The sequence below is a fragment of the Chiloscyllium punctatum genome, unplaced genomic scaffold (genome assembly GCF_047496795.1).
Source record: "Chiloscyllium punctatum isolate Juve2018m unplaced genomic scaffold, sChiPun1.3 scaffold_154, whole genome shotgun sequence".
Taxonomy (NCBI): Eukaryota; Metazoa; Chordata; class Chondrichthyes; order Orectolobiformes; family Hemiscylliidae; genus Chiloscyllium; species Chiloscyllium punctatum.
In genome coordinates, this window is record NW_027309888.1 from 623,683 (window position 1) to 643,325 (window position 19,643).

The following is a 19,643-nucleotide window of genomic DNA, read 5'->3' on the forward strand; positions in this document are numbered from 1 at the left end:
TGCTGATTGAATGAGCCACTAACGTGCGAACTGCCCCAAAATATGATTCAGGAATCTGGTACCAACTCTCGCGCGTTGAATAACGACAGACAGCTTCCAAATGAGGCCTTTCAGAGACGACTTTGGGGTACATTTGACAGACAGACAAGTTCAGGAATCCGTGGTGCGCTGTGACCTGCCTTTGAACCGGTCCGCCTACGCAAGGAATGCAAATGCGGTACTGCTTTTCGTGGAAGGATCAGAACGCGGCAAGGACACTCTCAAACAGAATGGCATATGCATCAGAACCAGGTTGGAGAAAAACTTTATAATGCTTTACACAGTAATTAAATGGAGTTGCCTTACATTTCACTACGAGAGCAGATTCTTTCAAGCAAATTCGAAGGCAGGTTTGCAGATGGGAAAGCAAGCAAGAAAGCTCCGTTCTTGTCCATGTAAAAGGCCGCAGTTGACGAACAAAGCAGTTTCTGCCCAGTTTCGAACTGGGGACCTTTCGCGTGTTAGGCGAACGTGATGACCACTACACTACAGAAACCAGCCGCGGTCGCCGCCCTGCGGCGCAGTGGCATCCAGCACTGAAAGTTGAAGCCATTCTCCGTTTCACCTTTCTGTTTCCAATTGCTCGTTGTTGTCCAGCGTAATTGACATCTTGAAAACGTTAAAAAAGACACGTGAAATTGATGACAATATATAGACAATGATTTCGTCAATGTTTGGACCGTAGGGCGAGGTGGAATAAGCTGGGACGACTTTCCCTGCAGCGTAACGGCTGCGATATGATCTTATGGAAGGGTTGTAAACTGAGTATTTCTGTGTTTTACCCAAATTGGGGTGAGTTGAAAACTCGAGAGCATAGGTTTAAGGTGAGTGGGCTGAAATTGACAAACGACCTGAGGCACATTTCCCACACAGAAGGTTGTGCGTGTATGGAATGAGCTCCCAGAGGAAGTGGAGGAGGCTATTACACTCAGAAAATTGCAAAGGTAATCGGATGAGTTTCTGGACAGGATGGGTTTAGAGGGATTGGGGCCAAATGCTGGGGAACGGGACTTGTTTAATTTTGGTTATGTGGTGAGCATGGATGAGATACACCTAAATATCTGTTTCCACGCCGTGTACCCCCATAACGTCTTGTTGCTAACACTGGCTTTAAAGGATTACTTTTTAGCGGAGTTTTCCATCGCAGTCTGTGGCACAATCGTTTAGTCTGTTCGACTGCTCACGGGAAAGGTAGTATTGTGAAACACTGCAGATACGAACGACTTCCTTAATTTTGCCCCGACTGACCATACTCCGTGAAATTTTCCCAGACCTCAATTGAGGAGTTTTGCTGCTCGAAGTTACCTCAGAAACCCTGTTAACTCGTAATGTGCTGAGCGAATCGCAAAACAGAAAGCATTTTTCACGGAACACAAACAAAACTGGCATGCCGAATGCATTTTCAGACAGAGAGATGCATGAATGCTAAATGTGTCACAGTCCGAGGGCATGAGTCATAAAGTAATCTCACAACTAACAACAGGGCAATTCCAAACTACTCTTTCAAACATACTGCAGCGTTAGTGCACCACCACTTTCCAGACAATGCTGAAAAGAGAGATAGAAAGAACATCATAAGAACGGGCCATAAAAAGTCAATTTCACCAATCACAGTCTCGATTAGATTACCTTTTCCTTCTGATGTCTCCAGGACGGAAATGAAGGAAATGGGAGAAATTCAATAACATATGACACCGAAATTCATTGGAACGATTTTCCCATTGGACAAAAAACCAAATAACGACGAGTCGAGTCACCGCAGGACTTTGTTTCACAACAGCGATGAAATAATAGTCTCCATTCGGTTCCAGTAAAAGCACAAATCGCTTTGGAACAGCAGAGCTGTTTGCGATTTTCCGCGCGGGAGGCGAACGCGATCTTGACAGCAGAGACACTTGGACACTTCGGTCAAATAACCATGAGCTGCTAGACATTACTACAATTTCGATTCTTGCTTTGCTAAATGATTTCACACATTGCTCGAAACAGGACGACTTTCACGTTTACACGGAACACGAAACACACCTGACTACAGGGAAAATGCACAAAGCTGAGCAGGCCGTGTTCCACATCAAACCGTGCAGCATTTATTCAGTCACTGTGTCTGTTTTGCAGAAGAAGGGTCCCAAAGAATGTTCTCCACCCTAAAACCGGAGGTCGCATTACAATCCGAGAACGACAGATCACATTGTGAGCATGCTCTGACCTCGGGGCCGGTTCGAGATGCCACTTTCCGTGCCTTTTACTTTAACCGTGCAATTTGCTGCAGAGATGTTCACTCCTGGACATGAGCCACGTGGATACCAACTGAGTCGGAAACCTGTGCGGCAATCGACGAGAAGCGATTCAATAAATTTTGCTAACTTCCATGGTGCTTATTGGAAATGCAGTTTCTGTTCAAGTCAATCGAAAAGGCAGTTTCTGAACATAGTAACAGAAGTCAAAAGGTAATTACCTCACCCCACCCCCACTCCGGAAGAGGTGCTAACTGCCCTTGAGTGCTTTCTGATCTCGATGTGAAGAGCTCACACGCCTCTGAGTCACCTTCAAGTCTCTGTTTGCGGAGTGAATCACAAAGAAGGACTTTTACCAGAGCTGCAACCGCCTCACTTCCCCACTCGCTCTCCCCTTTTACATTTTCCTGCTCGTCAGTGATTTAAAGAAAACCAAATGGATGCGATGTCATTCTGTAGCCTCTCTGTCGATTCCTCCGTTTCAGTTCCAACATGGCTTAGATCTCGGGGCGCACCTTAATATTAGCGGCGCTATGAAAGCACAGGTTCAAAGGTTCCTCTGAGAGTGTAAATTATTTCATTGCTGTTGCTGATTGAATGAGCCACTAACGTGCGAACTGCCCCAAAATATGATTCAGGAATCTGGTACCAACTCTCGCGCGTTGAATAACGACAGACAGCTTCCAAATGAGGCCTTTCAGAGACGACTTTGGGGTACATTTGACAGACAGACAAGTTCAGGAATCCGTGGTGCGCTGTGACCTGCCTTTGAACCGGTCCGCCTACGCAAGGAATGCAAATGCGGTACTGCTTTTCGTGGAAGGATCAGAACGCGGCAAGGACACTCTCAAACAGAATGGCATATGCATCAGAACCAGGTTGGAGAAAAACTTTATAATGCTTTACACAGTAATTAAATGGAGTTGCCTTACATTTCACTACGAGAGCAGATTCTTTCAAGCAAATTCGAAGGCAGGTTTGCAGATGGGAAAGCAAGCAAGAAAGCTCCGTTCTTGTCCATGTAAAAGGCCGCAGTTGACGAACAAAGCAGTTTCTGCCCAGTTTCGAACTGGGGACCTTTCGCGTGTTAGGCGAACGTGATGACCACTACACTACAGAAACCAGCCGCGGTCGCCGCCCTGCGGCGCAGTGGCATCCAGCACTGAAAGTTGAAGCCATTCTCCGTTTCACCTTTCTGTTTCCAATTGCTCGTTGTTGTCCAGCGTAATTGACATCTTGAAAACGTTAAAAAAGACACGTGAAATTGATGACAATATATAGACAATGATTTCGTCAATGTTTGGACCGTAGGGCGAGGTGGAATAAGCTGGGACGACTTTCCCTGCAGCGTAACGGCTGCGATATGATCTTATGGAAGGGTTGTAAACTGAGTATTTCTGTGTTTTACCCAAATTGGGGTGAGTTGAAAACTCGAGAGCATAGGTTTAAGGTGAGTGGGCTGAAATTGACAAACGACCTGAGGCACATTTCCCACACAGAAGGTTGTGCGTGTATGGAATGAGCTCCCAGAGGAAGTGGAGGAGGCTATTACACTCAGAAAATTGCAAAGGTAATCGGATGAGTTTCTGGACAGGATGGGTTTAGAGGGATTGGGGCCAAATGCTGGGGAACGGGACTTGTTTAATTTTGGTTATGTGGTGAGCATGGATGAGATACACCTAAATATCTGTTTCCACGCCGTGTACCCCCATAACGTCTTGTTGCTAACACTGGCTTTAAAGGATTACTTTTTAGCGGAGTTTTCCATCGCAGTCTGTGGCACAATCGTTTAGTCTGTTCGACTGCTCACGGGAAAGGTAGTATTGTGAAACACTGCAGATACGAACGACTTCCTTAATTTTGCCCCGACTGACCATACTCCGTGAAATTTTCCCAGACCTCAATTGAGGAGTTTTGCTGCTCGAAGTTACCTCAGAAACCCTGTTAACTCGTAATGTGCTGAGCGAATCGCAAAACAGAAAGCATTTTTCACGGAACACAAACAAAACTGGCATGCCGAATGCATTTTCAGACAGAGAGATGCATGAATGCTAAATGTGTCACAGTCCGAGGGCATGAGTCATAAAGTAATCTCACAACTAACAACAGGGCAATTCCAAACTACTCTTTCAAACATACTGCAGCGTTAGTGCACCACCACTTTCCAGACAATGCTGAAAAGAGAGATAGAAAGAACATCATAAGAACGGGCCATAAAAAGTGAATTTCACCAATCACAGTCTCGATTAGATTACCTTTTCCTTCTGATGTCTCCAGGACGGAAATGAAGGAAATGGGAGAAATTCAATAACATATGACACCGAAATTCATTGGAACGATTTTCCCATTGGACAAAAAACCAAATAACGACGAGTCGAGTCACCGCAGGACTTTGTTTCACAACAGCGATGAAATAATAGTCTCCATTCGGTTCCAGTAAAAGCACAAATCGCTTTGGAACAGCAGAGCTGTTTGCGATTTTCCGCGCGGGAGGCGAACGCGATCTTGACAGCAGAGACACTTGGACACTTCGGTCAAATAACCATGAGCTGCTAGACATTACTACAATTTCGATTCTTGCTTTGCTAAATGATTTCACACATTGCTCGAAACAGGACGACTTTCACGTTTACACGGAACACGAAACACACCTGACTACAGGGAAAATGCACAAAGCTGAGCAGGCCGTGTTCCACATCAAACCGTGCAGCATTTATTCAGTCACTGTGTCTGTTTTGCAGAAGAAGGGTCCCAAAGAATGTTCTCCACCCTAAAACCGGAGGTCGCATTACAATCCGAGAACGACAGATCACATTGTGAGCATGCTCTGACCTCGGGGCCGGTTCGAGATGCCACTTTCCGTGCCTTTTACTTTAACCGTGCAATTTGCTGCAGAGATGTTCACTCCTGGACATGAGCCACGTGGATACCAACTGAGTCGGAAACCTGTGCGGCAATCGACGAGAAGCGATTCAATAAATTTTGCTAACTTCCATGGTGCTTATTGGAAATGCAGTTTCTGTTCAAGTCAATCGAAAAGGCAGTTTCTGAACATAGTAACAGAAGTCAAAAGGTAATTACCTCACCCCACCCCCACTCCGGAAGAGGTGCTAACTGCCCTTGAGTGCTTTCTGATCTCGATGTGAAGAGCTCACACGCCTCTGAGTCACCTTCAAGTCTCTGTTTGCGGAGTGAATCACAAAGAAGGACTTTTACCAGAGCTGCAACCGCCTCACTTCCCCACTCGCTCTCCCCTTTTACATTTTCCTGCTCGTCAGTGATTTAAAGAAAACCAAATGGATGCGATGTCATTCTGTAGCCTCTCTGTCGATTCCTCCGTTTCAGTTCCAACATGGCTTAGATCTCGGGGCGCACCTTAATATTAGCGGCGCTATGAAAGCACAGGTTCAAAGGTTCCTCTGAGAGTGTAAATTATTTCATTGCTGTTGCTGATTGAATGAGCCACTAACGTGCGAACTGCCCCAAAATATGATTCAGGAATCTGGTACCAACTCTCGCGCGTTGAATAACGACAGACAGCTTCCAAATGAGGCCTTTCAGAGACAACTTTGGGGTACATTTGACAGACAGACAAGTTCAGGAATCCGTGGTGCGCTGTGACCTGCCTTTGAACCGGTCCGCCTACGCAAGGAATGCAAATGCGGTACTGCTTTTCGTGGAAGGATCAGAACGCGGCAAGGACACTCTCAAACAGAATGGCATATGCATCAGAACCAGGTTGGAGAAAAACTTTATAATGCTTTACACAGTAATTAAATGGAGTTGCCTTACATTTCACTACGAGAGCAGATTCTTTCAAGCAAATTCGAAGGCAGGTTTGCAGATGGGAAAGCAAGCAAGAAAGCTCCGTTCTTGTCCATGTAAAAGGCCGCAGTTGACGAACAAAGCAGTTTCTGCCCAGTTTCGAACTGGGGACCTTTCGCGTGTTAGGCGAACGTGATGACCACTACACTACAGAAACCAGCCGCGGTCGCCGCCCTGCGGCGCAGTGGCATCCAGCACTGAAAGTTGAAGCCATTCTCCGTTTCACCTTTCTGTTTCCAATTGCTCGTTGTTGTCCAGCGTAATTGACATCTTGAAAACGTTAAAAAAGACACGTGAAATTGATGACAATATATAGACAATGATTTCGTCAATGTTTGGACCGTAGGGCGAGGTGGAATAAGCTGGGACGACTTTCCCTGCAGCGTAACGGCTGCGATATGATCTTATGGAAGGGTTGTAAACTGAGTATTTCTGTGTTTTACCCAAATTGGGGTGAGTTGAAAACTCGAGAGCATAGGTTTAAGGTGAGTGGGCTGAAATTGACAAACGACCTGAGGCACATTTCCCACACAGAAGGTTGTGCGTGTATGGAATGAGCTCCCAGAGGAAGTGGAGGAGGCTATTACACTCAGAAAATTGCAAAGGTAATCGGATGAGTTTCTGGACAGGATGGGTTTAGAGGGATTGGGGCCAAATGCTGGGGAACGGGACTTGTTTAATTTTGGTTATGTGGTGAGCATGGATGAGATACACCTAAATATCTGTTTCCACGCCGTGTACCCCCATAACGTCTTGTTGCTAACACTGGCTTTAAAGGATTACTTTTTAGCGGAGTTTTCCATCGCAGTCTGTGGCACAATCGTTTAGTCTGTTCGACTGCTCACGGGAAAGGTAGTATTGTGAAACACTGCAGATACGAACGACTTCCTTAATTTTGCCCCGACTGACCATACTCCGTGAAATTTTCCCAGACCTCAATTGAGGAGTTTTGCTGCTCGAAGTTACCTCAGAAACCCTGTTAACTCGTAATGTGCTGAGCGAATCGCAAAACAGAAAGCATTTTTCACGGAACACAAACAAAACTGGCATGCCGAATGCATTTTCAGACAGAGAGATGCATGAATGCTAAATGTGTCACAGTCCGAGGGCATGAGTCATAAAGTAATCTCACAACTAACAACAGGGCAATTCCAAACTACTCTTTCAAACATACTGCAGCGTTAGTGCACCACCACTTTCCAGACAATGCTGAAAAGAGAGATAGAAAGAACATCATAAGAACGGGCCATAAAAAGTGAATTTCACCAATCACAGTCTCGATTAGATTACCTTTTCCTTCTGATGTCTCCAGGACGGAAATGAAGGAAATGGGAGAAATTCAATAACATATGACACCGAAATTCATTGGAACGATTTTCCCATTGGACAAAAAACCAAATAACGACGAGTCGAGTCACCGCAGGACTTTGTTTCACAACAGCGATGAAATAATAGTCTCCATTCGGTTCCAGTAAAAGCACAAATCGCTTTGGAACAGCAGAGCTGTTTGCGATTTTCCGCGCGGGAGGCGAACGCGATCTTGACAGCAGAGACACTTGGACACTTCGGTCAAATAACCATGAGCTGCTAGACATTACTACAATTTCGATTCTTGCTTTGCTAAATGATTTCACACATTGCTCGAAACAGGACGACTTTCACGTTTACACGGAACACGAAACACACCTGACTACAGGGAAAATGCACAAAGCTGAGCAGGCCGTGTTCCACATCAAACCGTGCAGCATTTATTCAGTCACTGTGTCTGTTTTGCAGAAGAAGGGTCCCAAAGAATGTTCTCCACCCTAAAACCGGAGGTCGCATTACAATCCGAGAACGACAGATCACATTGTGAGCATGCTCTGACCTCGGGGCCGGTTCGAGATGCCACTTTCCGTGCCTTTTACTTTAACCGTGCAATTTGCTGCAGAGATGTTCACTCCTGGACATGAGCCACGTGGATACCAACTGAGTCGGAAACCTGTGCGGCAATCGACGAGAAGCGATTCAATAAATTTTGCTAACTTCCATGGTGCTTATTGGAAATGCAGTTTCTGTTCAAGTCAATCGAAAAGGCAGTTTCTGAACATAGTAACAGAAGTCAAAAGGTAATTACCTCACCCCACCCCCACTCCGGAAGAGGTGCTAACTGCCCTTGAGTGCTTTCTGATCTCGATGTGAAGAGCTCACACGCCTCTGAGTCACCTTCAAGTCTCTGTTTGCGGAGTGAATCACAAAGAAGGACTTTTACCAGAGCTGCAACCGCCTCACTTCCCCACTCGCTCTCCCCTTTTACATTTTCCTGCTCGTCAGTGATTTAAAGAAAACCAAATGGATGCGATGTCATTCTGTAGCCTCTCTGTCGATTCCTCCGTTTCAGTTCCAACATGGCTTAGATCTCGGGGCGCACCTTAATATTAGCGGCGCTATGAAAGCACAGGTTCAAAGGTTCCTCTGAGAGTGTAAATTATTTCATTGCTGTTGCTGATTGAATGAGCCACTAACGTGCGAACTGCCCCAAAATATGATTCAGGAATCTGGTACCAACTCTCGCGCGTTGAATAACGACAGACAGCTTCCAAATGAGGCCTTTCAGAGACAACTTTGGGGTACATTTGACAGACAGACAAGTTCAGGAATCCGTGGTGCGCTGTGACCTGCCTTTGAACCGGTCCGCCTACGCAAGGAATGCAAATGCGGTACTGCTTTTCGTGGAAGGATCAGAACGCGGCAAGGACACTCTCAAACAGAATGGCATATGCATCAGAACCAGGTTGGAGAAAAACTTTATAATGCTTTACACAGTAATTAAATGGAGTTGCCTTACATTTCACTACGAGAGCAGATTCTTTCAAGCAAATTCGAAGGCAGGTTTGCAGATGGGAAAGCAAGCAAGAAAGCTCCGTTCTTGTCCATGTAAAAGGCCGCAGTTGACGAACAAAGCAGTTTCTGCCCAGTTTCGAACTGGGGACCTTTCGCGTGTTAGGCGAACGTGATGACCACTACACTACAGAAACCAGCCGCGGTCGCCGCCCTGCGGCGCAGTGGCATCCAGCACTGAAAGTTGAAGCCATTCTCCGTTTCACCTTTCTGTTTCCAATTGCTCGTTGTTGTCCAGCGTAATTGACATCTTGAAAACGTTAAAAAAGACACGTGAAATTGATGACAATATATAGACAATGATTTCGTCAATGTTTGGACCGTAGGGCGAGGTGGAATAAGCTGGGACGACTTTCCCTGCAGCGTAACGGCTGCGATATGATCTTATGGAAGGGTTGTAAACTGAGTATTTCTGTGTTTTACCCAAATTGGGGTGAGTTGAAAACTCGAGAGCATAGGTTTAAGGTGAGTGGGCTGAAATTGACAAACGACCTGAGGCACATTTCCCACACAGAAGGTTGTGCGTGTATGGAATGAGCTCCCAGAGGAAGTGGAGGAGGCTATTACACTCAGAAAATTGCAAAGGTAATCGGATGAGTTTCTGGACAGGATGGGTTTAGAGGGATTGGGGCCAAATGCTGGGGAACGGGACTTGTTTAATTTTGGTTATGTGGTGAGCATGGATGAGATACACCTAAATATCTGTTTCCACGCCGTGTACCCCCATAACGTCTTGTTGCTAACACTGGCTTTAAAGGATTACTTTTTAGCGGAGTTTTCCATCGCAGTCTGTGGCACAATCGTTTAGTCTGTTCGACTGCTCACGGGAAAGGTAGTATTGTGAAACACTGCAGATACGAACGACTTCCTTAATTTTGCCCCGACTGACCATACTCCGTGAAATTTTCCCAGACCTCAATTGAGGAGTTTTGCTGCTCGAAGTTACCTCAGAAACCCTGTTAACTCGTAATGTGCTGAGCGAATCGCAAAACAGAAAGCATTTTTCACGGAACACAAACAAAACTGGCATGCCGAATGCATTTTCAGACAGAGAGATGCATGAATGCTAAATGTGTCACAGTCCGAGGGCATGAGTCATAAAGTAATCTCACAACTAACAACAGGGCAATTCCAAACTACTCTTTCAAACATACTGCAGCGTTAGTGCACCACCACTTTCCAGACAATGCTGAAAAGAGAGATAGAAAGAACATCATAAGAACGGGCCATAAAAAGTCAATTTCACCAATCACAGTCTCGATTAGATTACCTTTTCCTTCTGATGTCTCCAGGACGGAAATGAAGGAAATGGGAGAAATTCAATAACATATGACACCGAAATTCATTGGAACGATTTTCCCATTGGACAAAAAACCAAATAACGACGAGTCGAGTCACCGCAGGACTTTGTTTCACAACAGCGATGAAATAATAGTCTCCATTCGGTTCCAGTAAAAGCACAAATCGCTTTGGAACAGCAGAGCTGTTTGCGATTTTCCGCGCGGGAGGCGAACGCGATCTTGACAGCAGAGACACTTGGACACTTCGGTCAAATAACCATGAGCTGCTAGACATTACTACAATTTCGATTCTTGCTTTGCTAAATGATTTCACACATTGCTCGAAACAGGACGACTTTCACGTTTACACGGAACACGAAACACACCTGACTACAGGGAAAATGCACAAAGCTGAGCAGGCCGTGTTCCACATCAAACCGTGCAGCATTTATTCAGTCACTGTGTCTGTTTTGCAGAAGAAGGGTCCCAAAGAATGTTCTCCACCCTAAAACCGGAGGTCGCATTACAATCCGAGAACGACAGATCACATTGTGAGCATGCTCTGACCTCGGGGCCGGTTCGAGATGCCACTTTCCGTGCCTTTTACTTTAACCGTGCAATTTGCTGCAGAGATGTTCACTCCTGGACATGAGCCACGTGGATACCAACTGAGTCGGAAACCTGTGCGGCAATCGACGAGAAGCGATTCAATAAATTTTGCTAACTTCCATGGTGCTTATTGGAAATGCAGTTTCTGTTCAAGTCAATCGAAAAGGCAGTTTCTGAACATAGTAACAGAAGTCAAAAGGTAATTACCTCACCCCACCCCCACTCCGGAAGAGGTGCTAACTGCCCTTGAGTGCTTTCTGATCTCGATGTGAAGAGCTCACACGCCTCTGAGTCACCTTCAAGTCTCTGTTTGCGGAGTGAATCACAAAGAAGGACTTTTACCAGAGCTGCAACCGCCTCACTTCCCCACTCGCTCTCCCCTTTTACATTTTCCTGCTCGTCAGTGATTTAAAGAAAACCAAATGGATGCGATGTCATTCTGTAGCCTCTCTGTCGATTCCTCCGTTTCAGTTCCAACATGGCTTAGATCTCGGGGCGCACCTTAATATTAGCGGCGCTATGAAAGCACAGGTTCAAAGGTTCCTCTGAGAGTGTAAATTATTTCATTGCTGTTGCTGATTGAATGAGCCACTAACGTGCGAACTGCCCCAAAATATGATTCAGGAATCTGGTACCAACTCTCGCGCGTTGAATAACGACAGACAGCTTCCAAATGAGGCCTTTCAGAGACAACTTTGGGGTACATTTGACAGACAGACAAGTTCAGGAATCCGTGGTGCGCTGTGACCTGCCTTTGAACCGGTCCGCCTACGCAAGGAATGCAAATGCGGTACTGCTTTTCGTGGAAGGATCAGAACGCGGCAAGGACACTCTCAAACAGAATGGCATATGCATCAGAACCAGGTTGGAGAAAAACTTTATAATGCTTTACACAGTAATTAAATGGAGTTGCCTTACATTTCACTACGAGAGCAGATTCTTTCAAGCAAATTCGAAGGCAGGTTTGCAGATGGGAAAGCAAGCAAGAAAGCTCCGTTCTTGTCCATGTAAAAGGCCGCAGTTGACGAACAAAGCAGTTTCTGCCCAGTTTCGAACTGGGGACCTTTCGCGTGTTAGGCGAACGTGATGACCACTACACTACAGAAACCAGCCGCGGTCGCCGCCCTGCGGCGCAGTGGCATCCAGCACTGAAAGTTGAAGCCATTCTCCGTTTCACCTTTCTGTTTCCAATTGCTCGTTGTTGTCCAGCGTAATTGACATCTTGAAAACGTTAAAAAAGACACGTGAAATTGATGACAATATATAGACAATGATTTCGTCAATGTTTGGACCGTAGGGCGAGGTGGAATAAGCTGGGACGACTTTCCCTGCAGCGTAACGGCTGCGATATGATCTTATGGAAGGGTTGTAAACTGAGTATTTCTGTGTTTTACCCAAATTGGGGTGAGTTGAAAACTCGAGAGCATAGGTTTAAGGTGAGTGGGCTGAAATTGACAAACGACCTGAGGCACATTTCCCACACAGAAGGTTGTGCGTGTATGGAATGAGCTCCCAGAGGAAGTGGAGGAGGCTATTACACTCAGAAAATTGCAAAGGTAATCGGATGAGTTTCTGGACAGGATGGGTTTAGAGGGATTGGGGCCAAATGCTGGGGAACGGGACTTGTTTAATTTTGGTTATGTGGTGAGCATGGATGAGATACACCTAAATATCTGTTTCCACGCCGTGTACCCCCATAACGTCTTGTTGCTAACACTGGCTTTAAAGGATTACTTTTTAGCGGAGTTTTCCATCGCAGTCTGTGGCACAATCGTTTAGTCTGTTCGACTGCTCACGGGAAAGGTAGTATTGTGAAACACTGCAGATACGAACGACTTCCTTAATTTTGCCCCGACTGACCATACTCCGTGAAATTTTCCCAGACCTCAATTGAGGAGTTTTGCTGCTCGAAGTTACCTCAGAAACCCTGTTAACTCGTAATGTGCTGAGCGAATCGCAAAACAGAAAGCATTTTTCACGGAACACAAACAAAACTGGCATGCCGAATGCATTTTCAGACAGAGAGATGCATGAATGCTAAATGTGTCACAGTCCGAGGGCATGAGTCATAAAGTAATCTCACAACTAACAACAGGGCAATTCCAAACTACTCTTTCAAACATACTGCAGCGTTAGTGCACCACCACTTTCCAGACAATGCTGAAAAGAGAGATAGAAAGAACATCATAAGAACGGGCCATAAAAAGTCAATTTCACCAATCACAGTCTCGATTAGATTACCTTTTCCTTCTGATGTCTCCAGGACGGAAATGAAGGAAATGGGAGAAATTCAATAACATATGACACCGAAATTCATTGGAACGATTTTCCCATTGGACAAAAAACCAAATAACGACGAGTCGAGTCACCGCAGGACTTTGTTTCACAACAGCGATGAAATAATAGTCTCCATTCGGTTCCAGTAAAAGCACAAATCGCTTTGGAACAGCAGAGCTGTTTGCGATTTTCCGCGCGGGAGGCGAACGCGATCTTGACAGCAGAGACACTTGGACACTTCGGTCAAATAACCATGAGCTGCTAGACATTACTACAATTTCGATTCTTGCTTTGCTAAATGATTTCACACATTGCTCGAAACAGGACGACTTTCACGTTTACACGGAACACGAAACACACCTGACTACAGGGAAAATGCACAAAGCTGAGCAGGCCGTGTTCCACATCAAACCGTGCAGCATTTATTCAGTCACTGTGTCTGTTTTGCAGAAGAAGGGTCCCAAAGAATGTTCTCCACCCTAAAACCGGAGGTCGCATTACAATCCGAGAACGACAGATCACATTGTGAGCATGCTCTGACCTCGGGGCCGGTTCGAGATGCCACTTTCCGTGCCTTTTACTTTAACCGTGCAATTTGCTGCAGAGATGTTCACTCCTGGACATGAGCCACGTGGATACCAACTGAGTCGGAAACCTGTGCGGCAATCGACGAGAAGCGATTCAATAAATTTTGCTAACTTCCATGGTGCTTATTGGAAATGCAGTTTCTGTTCAAGTCAATCGAAAAGGCAGTTTCTGAACATAGTAACAGAAGTCAAAAGGTAATTACCTCACCCCACCCCCACTCCGGAAGAGGTGCTAACTGCCCTTGAGTGCTTTCTGATCTCGATGTGAAGAGCTCACACGCCTCTGAGTCACCTTCAAGTCTCTGTTTGCGGAGTGAATCACAAAGAAGGACTTTTACCAGAGCTGCAACCGCCTCACTTCCCCACTCGCTCTCCCCTTTTACATTTTCCTGCTCGTCAGTGATTTAAAGAAAACCAAATGGATGCGATGTCATTCTGTAGCCTCTCTGTCGATTCCTCCGTTTCAGTTCCAACATGGCTTAGATCTCGGGGCGCACCTTAATATTAGCGGCGCTATGAAAGCACAGGTTCAAAGGTTCCTCTGAGAGTGTAAATTATTTCATTGCTGTTGCTGATTGAATGAGCCACTAACGTGCGAACTGCCCCAAAATATGATTCAGGAATCTGGTACCAACTCTCGCGCGTTGAATAACGACAGACAGCTTCCAAATGAGGCCTTTCAGAGACAACTTTGGGGTACATTTGACAGACAGACAAGTTCAGGAATCCGTGGTGCGCTGTGACCTGCCTTTGAACCGGTCCGCCTACGCAAGGAATGCAAATGCGGTACTGCTTTTCGTGGAAGGATCAGAATGTGGCAAGGACACTCTCAAACAGAATGGCATATGCATCAGAACCAGGTTGGAGAAAAACTTTATAATGCTTTACACAGTAATTAAATGGAGTTGCCTTACATTTCACTACGAGAGCAGATTCTTTCAAGCAAATTCGAAGGCAGGTTTGCAGATGGGAAAGCAAGCAAGAAAGCTCCGTTCTTGTCCATGTAAAAGGCCGCAGTTGACGAACAAAGCAGTTTCTGCCCAGTTTCGAACTGGGGACCTTTCGCGTGTTAGGCGAACGTGATGACCACTACACTACAGAAACCAGCCGCGGTCGCCGCCCTGCGGCGCAGTGGCATCCAGCACTGAAAGTTGAAGCCATTCTCCGTTTCACCTTTCTGTTTCCAATTGCTCGTTGTTGTCCAGCGTAATTGACATCTTGAAAACGTTAAAAAAGACACGTGAAATTGATGACAATATATAGACAATGATTTCGTCAATGTTTGGACCGTAGGGCGAGGTGGAATAAGCTGGGACGACTTTCCCTGCAGCGTAACGGCTGCGATATGATCTTATGGAAGGGTTGTAAACTGAGTATTTCTGTGTTTTACCCAAATTGGGGTGAGTTGAAAACTCGAGAGCATAGGTTTAAGGTGAGTGGGCTGAAATTGACAAACGACCTGAGGCACATTTCCCACACAGAAGGTTGTGCGTGTATGGAATGAGCTCCCAGAGGAAGTGGAGGAGGCTATTACACTCAGAAAATTGCAAAGGTAATCGGATGAGTTTCTGGACAGGATGGGTTTAGAGGGATTGGGGCCAAATGCTGGGGAACGGGACTTGTTTAATTTTGGTTATGTGGTGAGCATGGATGAGATACACCTAAATATCTGTTTCCACGCCGTGTACCCCCATAACGTCTTGTTGCTAACACTGGCTTTAAAGGATTACTTTTTAGCGGAGTTTTCCATCGCAGTCTGTGGCACAATCGTTTAGTCTGTTCGACTGCTCACGGGAAAGGTAGTATTGTGAAACACTGCAGATACGAACGACTTCCTTAATTTTGCCCCGACTGACCATACTCCGTGAAATTTTCCCAGACCTCAATTGAGGAGTTTTGCTGCTCGAAGTTACCTCAGAAACCCTGTTAACTCGTAATGTGCTGAGCGAATCGCAAAACAGAAAGCATTTTTCACGGAACACAAACAAAACTGGCATGCCGAATGCATTTTCAGACAGAGAGATGCATGAATGCTAAATGTGTCACAGTCCGAGGGCATGAGTCATAAAGTAATCTCACAACTAACAACAGGGCAATTCCAAACTACTCTTTCAAACATACTGCAGCGTTAGTGCACCACCACTTTCCAGACAATGCTGAAAAGAGAGATAGAAAGAACATCATAAGAACGGGCCATAAAAAGTCAATTTCACCAATCACAGTCTCGATTAGATTACCTTTTCCTTCTGATGTCTCCAGGACGGAAATGAAGGAAATGGGAGAAATTCAATAACATATGACACCGAAATTCATTGGAACGATTTTCCCATTGGACAAAAAACCAAATAACGACGAGTCGAGTCACCGCAGGACTTTGTTTCACAACAGCGATGAAATAATAGTCTCCATTCGGTTCCAGTAAAAGCACAAATCGCTTTGGAACAGCAGAGCTGTTTGCGATTTTCCGCGCGGGAGGCGAACGCGATCTTGACAGCAGAGACACTTGGACACTTCGGTCAAATAACCATGAGCTGCTAGACATTACTACAATTTCGATTCTTGCTTTGCTAAATGATTTCACACATTGCTCGAAACAGGACGACTTTCACGTTTACACGGAACACGAAACACACCTGACTACAGGGAAAATGCACAAAGCTGAGCAGGCCGTGTTCCACATCAAACCGTGCAGCATTTATTCAGTCACTGTGTCTGTTTTGCAGAAGAAGGGTCCCAAAGAATGTTCTCCACCCTAAAACCGGAGGTCGCATTACAATCCGAGAACGACAGATCACATTGTGAGCATGCTCTGACCTCGGGGCCGGTTCGAGATGCCACTTTCCGTGCCTTTTACTTTAACCGTGCAATTTGCTGCAGAGATGTTCACTCCTGGACATGAGCCACGTGGATACCAACTGAGTCGGAAACCTGTGCGGCAATCGACGAGAAGCGATTCAATAAATTTTGCTAACTTCCATGGTGCTTATTGGAAATGCAGTTTCTGTTCAAGTCAATCGAAAAGGCAGTTTCTGAACATAGTAACAGAAGTCAAAAGGTAATTACCTCACCCCACCCCCACTCCGGAAGAGGTGCTAACTGCCCTTGAGTGCTTTCTGATCTCGATGTGAAGAGCTCACACGCCTCTGAGTCACCTTCAAGTCTCTGTTTGCGGAGTGAATCACAAAGAAGGACTTTTACCAGAGCTGCAACCGCCTCACTTCCCCACTCGCTCTCCCCTTTTACATTTTCCTGCTCGTCAGTGATTTAAAGAAAACCAAATGGATGCGATGTCATTCTGTAGCCTCTCTGTCGATTCCTCCGTTTCAGTTCCAACATGGCTTAGATCTCGGGGCGCACCTTAATATTAGCGGCGCTATGAAAGCACAGGTTCAAAGGTTCCTCTGAGAGTGTAAATTATTTCATTGCTGTTGCTGATTGAATGAGCCACTAACGTGCGAACTGCCCCAAAATATGATTCAGGAATCTGGTACCAACTCTCGCGCGTTGAATAACGACAGACAGCTTCCAAATGAGGCCTTTCAGAGACAACTTTGGGGTACATTTGACAGACAGACAAGTTCAGGAATCCGTGGTGCGCTGTGACCTGCCTTTGAACCGGTCCGCCTACGCAAGGAATGCAAATGCGGTACTGCTTTTCGTGGAAGGATCAGAACGCGGCAAGGACACTCTCAAACAGAATGGCATATGCATCAGAACCAGGTTGGAGAAAAACTTTATAATGCTTTACACAGTAATTAAATGGAGTTGCCTTACATTTCACTACGAGAGCAGATTCTTTCAAGCAAATTCGAAGGCAGGTTTGCAGATGGGAAAGCAAGCAAGAAAGCTCCGTTCTTGTCCATGTAAAAGGCCGCAGTTGACGAACAAAGCAGTTTCTGCCCAGTTTCGAACTGGGGACCTTTCGCGTGTTAGGCGAACGTGATGACCACTACACTACAGAAACCAGCCGCGGTCGCCGCCCTGCGGCGCAGTGGCATCCAGCACTGAAAGTTGAAGCCATTCTCCGTTTCACCTTTCTGTTTCCAATTGCTCGTTGTTGTCCAGCGTAATTGACATCTTGAAAACGTTAAAAAAGACACGTGAAATTGATGACAATATATAGACAATGATTTCGTCAATGTTTGGACCGTAGGGCGAGGTGGAATAAGCTGGGACGACTTTCCCTGCAGCGTAACGGCTGCGATATGATCTTATGGAAGGGTTGTAAACTGAGTATTTCTGTGTTTTACCCAAATTGGGGTGAGTTGAAAACTCGAGAGCATAGGTTTAAGGTGAGTGGGCTGAAATTGACAAACGACCTGAGGCACATTTCCCACACAGAAGGTTGTGCGTGTATGGAATGAGCTCCCAGAGGAAGTGGAGGAGGCTATTACACTCAGAAAATTGCAAAGGTAATCGGATGAGTTTCTGGACAGGATGGGTTTAGAGGGATTGGGGCCAAATGCTGGGGAACGGGACTTGTTTAATTTTGGTTATGTGGTGAGCATGGATGAGATACACCTAAATATCTGTTTCCACGCCGTGTACCCCCATAACGTCTTGTTGCTAACACTGGCTTTAAAGGATTACTTTTTAGCGGAGTTTTCCATCGCAGTCTGTGGCACAATCGTTTAGTCTGTTCGACTGCTCACGGGAAAGGTAGTATTGTGAAACACTGCAGATACGAACGACTTCCTTAATTTTGCCCCGACTGACCATACTCCGTGAAATTTTCCCAGACCTCAATTGAGGAGTTTTGCTGCTCGAAGTTACCTCAGAAACCCTGTTAACTCGTAATGTGCTGAGCGAATCGCAAAACAGAAAGCATTTTTCACGGAACACAAACAAAACTGGCATGCCGAATGCATTTTCAGACAGAGAGATGCATGAATGCTAAATGTGTCACAGTCCGAGGGCATGAGTCATAAAGTAATCTCACAACTAACAACAGGGCAATTCCAAACTACTCTTTCAAACATACTGCAGCGTTAGTGCACCACCACTTTCCAGACAATGCTGAAAAGAGAGATAGAAAGAACATCATAAGAACGGGCCATAAAAAGTGAATTTCACCAATCACAGTCTCGATTAGATTACCTTTTCCTTCTGATGTCTCCAGGACGGAAATGAAGGAAATGGGAGAAATTCAATAACATATGACACCGAAATTCATTGGAACGATTTTCCCATTGGACAAAAAACCAAATAACGACGAGTCGAGTCACCGCAGGACTTTGTTTCACAACAGCGATGAAATAATAGTCTCCATTCGGTTCCAGTAAAAGCACAAATCGCTTTGGAACAGCAGAGCTGTTTGCGATTTTCCGCGCGGGAGGCGAACGCGATCTTGACAGCAGAGACACTTGGACACTTCGGTCAAATAACCATGAGCTGCTAGACATTACTACAATTTCGATTCTTGCTTTGCTAAATGATTTCACACATTGCTCGAAACAGGACGACTTTCACGTTTACACGGAACACGAAACACACCTGACTACAGGGAAAATGCACAAAGCTGAGCAGGCCGTGTTCCACATCAAACCGTGCAGCATTTATTCAGTCACTGTGTCTGTTTTGCAGAAGAAGGGTCCCAAAGAATGTTCTCCACCCTAAAACCGGAGGTCGCATTACAATCCGAGAACGACAGATCACATTGTGAGCATGCTCTGACCTCGGGGCCGGTTCGAGATGCCACTTTCCGTGCCTTTTACTTTAACCGTGCAATTTGCTGCAGAGATGTTCACTCCTGGACATGAGCCACGTGGATACCAACTGAGTCGGAAACCTGTGCGGCAATCGACGAGAAGCGATTCAATAAATTTTGCTAACTTCCATGGTGCTTATTGGAAATGCAGTTTCTGTTCAAGTCAATCGAAAAGGCAGTTTCTGAACATAGTAACAGAAGTCAA

At 45.6% G+C, this 19,643-nt stretch overlaps 7 non-coding genes across 7 annotated transcripts; all 7 read right to left on the bottom strand.

The window, feature by feature from the left end:
• Positions 1-462: 462 nt before the first annotated feature.
• Positions 463-535, bottom strand: trnav-aac (transfer RNA valine (anticodon AAC)). Its single transcript has one exon. It is a non-coding gene; the product is annotated as a tRNA-Val (tRNA).
• A 2,787-nt stretch (positions 536-3,322) lies between these two features.
• trnav-aac (transfer RNA valine (anticodon AAC)) lies at positions 3,323-3,395 on the bottom strand. The gene has a single exon. It is a non-coding gene; the product is annotated as a tRNA-Val (tRNA).
• Positions 3,396-6,182: 2,787 nt separating this feature from the next.
• trnav-aac (transfer RNA valine (anticodon AAC)) lies at positions 6,183-6,255 on the bottom strand. Its single transcript has one exon. It is a non-coding gene; the product is annotated as a tRNA-Val (tRNA).
• A 2,787-nt stretch (positions 6,256-9,042) lies between these two features.
• trnav-aac (transfer RNA valine (anticodon AAC)) lies at positions 9,043-9,115 on the bottom strand. Its single transcript has one exon. It is a non-coding gene; the product is annotated as a tRNA-Val (tRNA).
• Positions 9,116-11,902: 2,787 nt separating this feature from the next.
• Positions 11,903-11,975, bottom strand: trnav-aac (transfer RNA valine (anticodon AAC)). The gene has a single exon. It is a non-coding gene; the product is annotated as a tRNA-Val (tRNA).
• A 2,787-nt stretch (positions 11,976-14,762) lies between these two features.
• trnav-aac (transfer RNA valine (anticodon AAC)) lies at positions 14,763-14,835 on the bottom strand. Its single transcript has one exon. It is a non-coding gene; the product is annotated as a tRNA-Val (tRNA).
• Positions 14,836-17,622: 2,787 nt separating this feature from the next.
• trnav-aac (transfer RNA valine (anticodon AAC)) lies at positions 17,623-17,695 on the bottom strand. Its single transcript has one exon. It is a non-coding gene; the product is annotated as a tRNA-Val (tRNA).
• Positions 17,696-19,643: the final 1,948 nt, after the last annotated feature.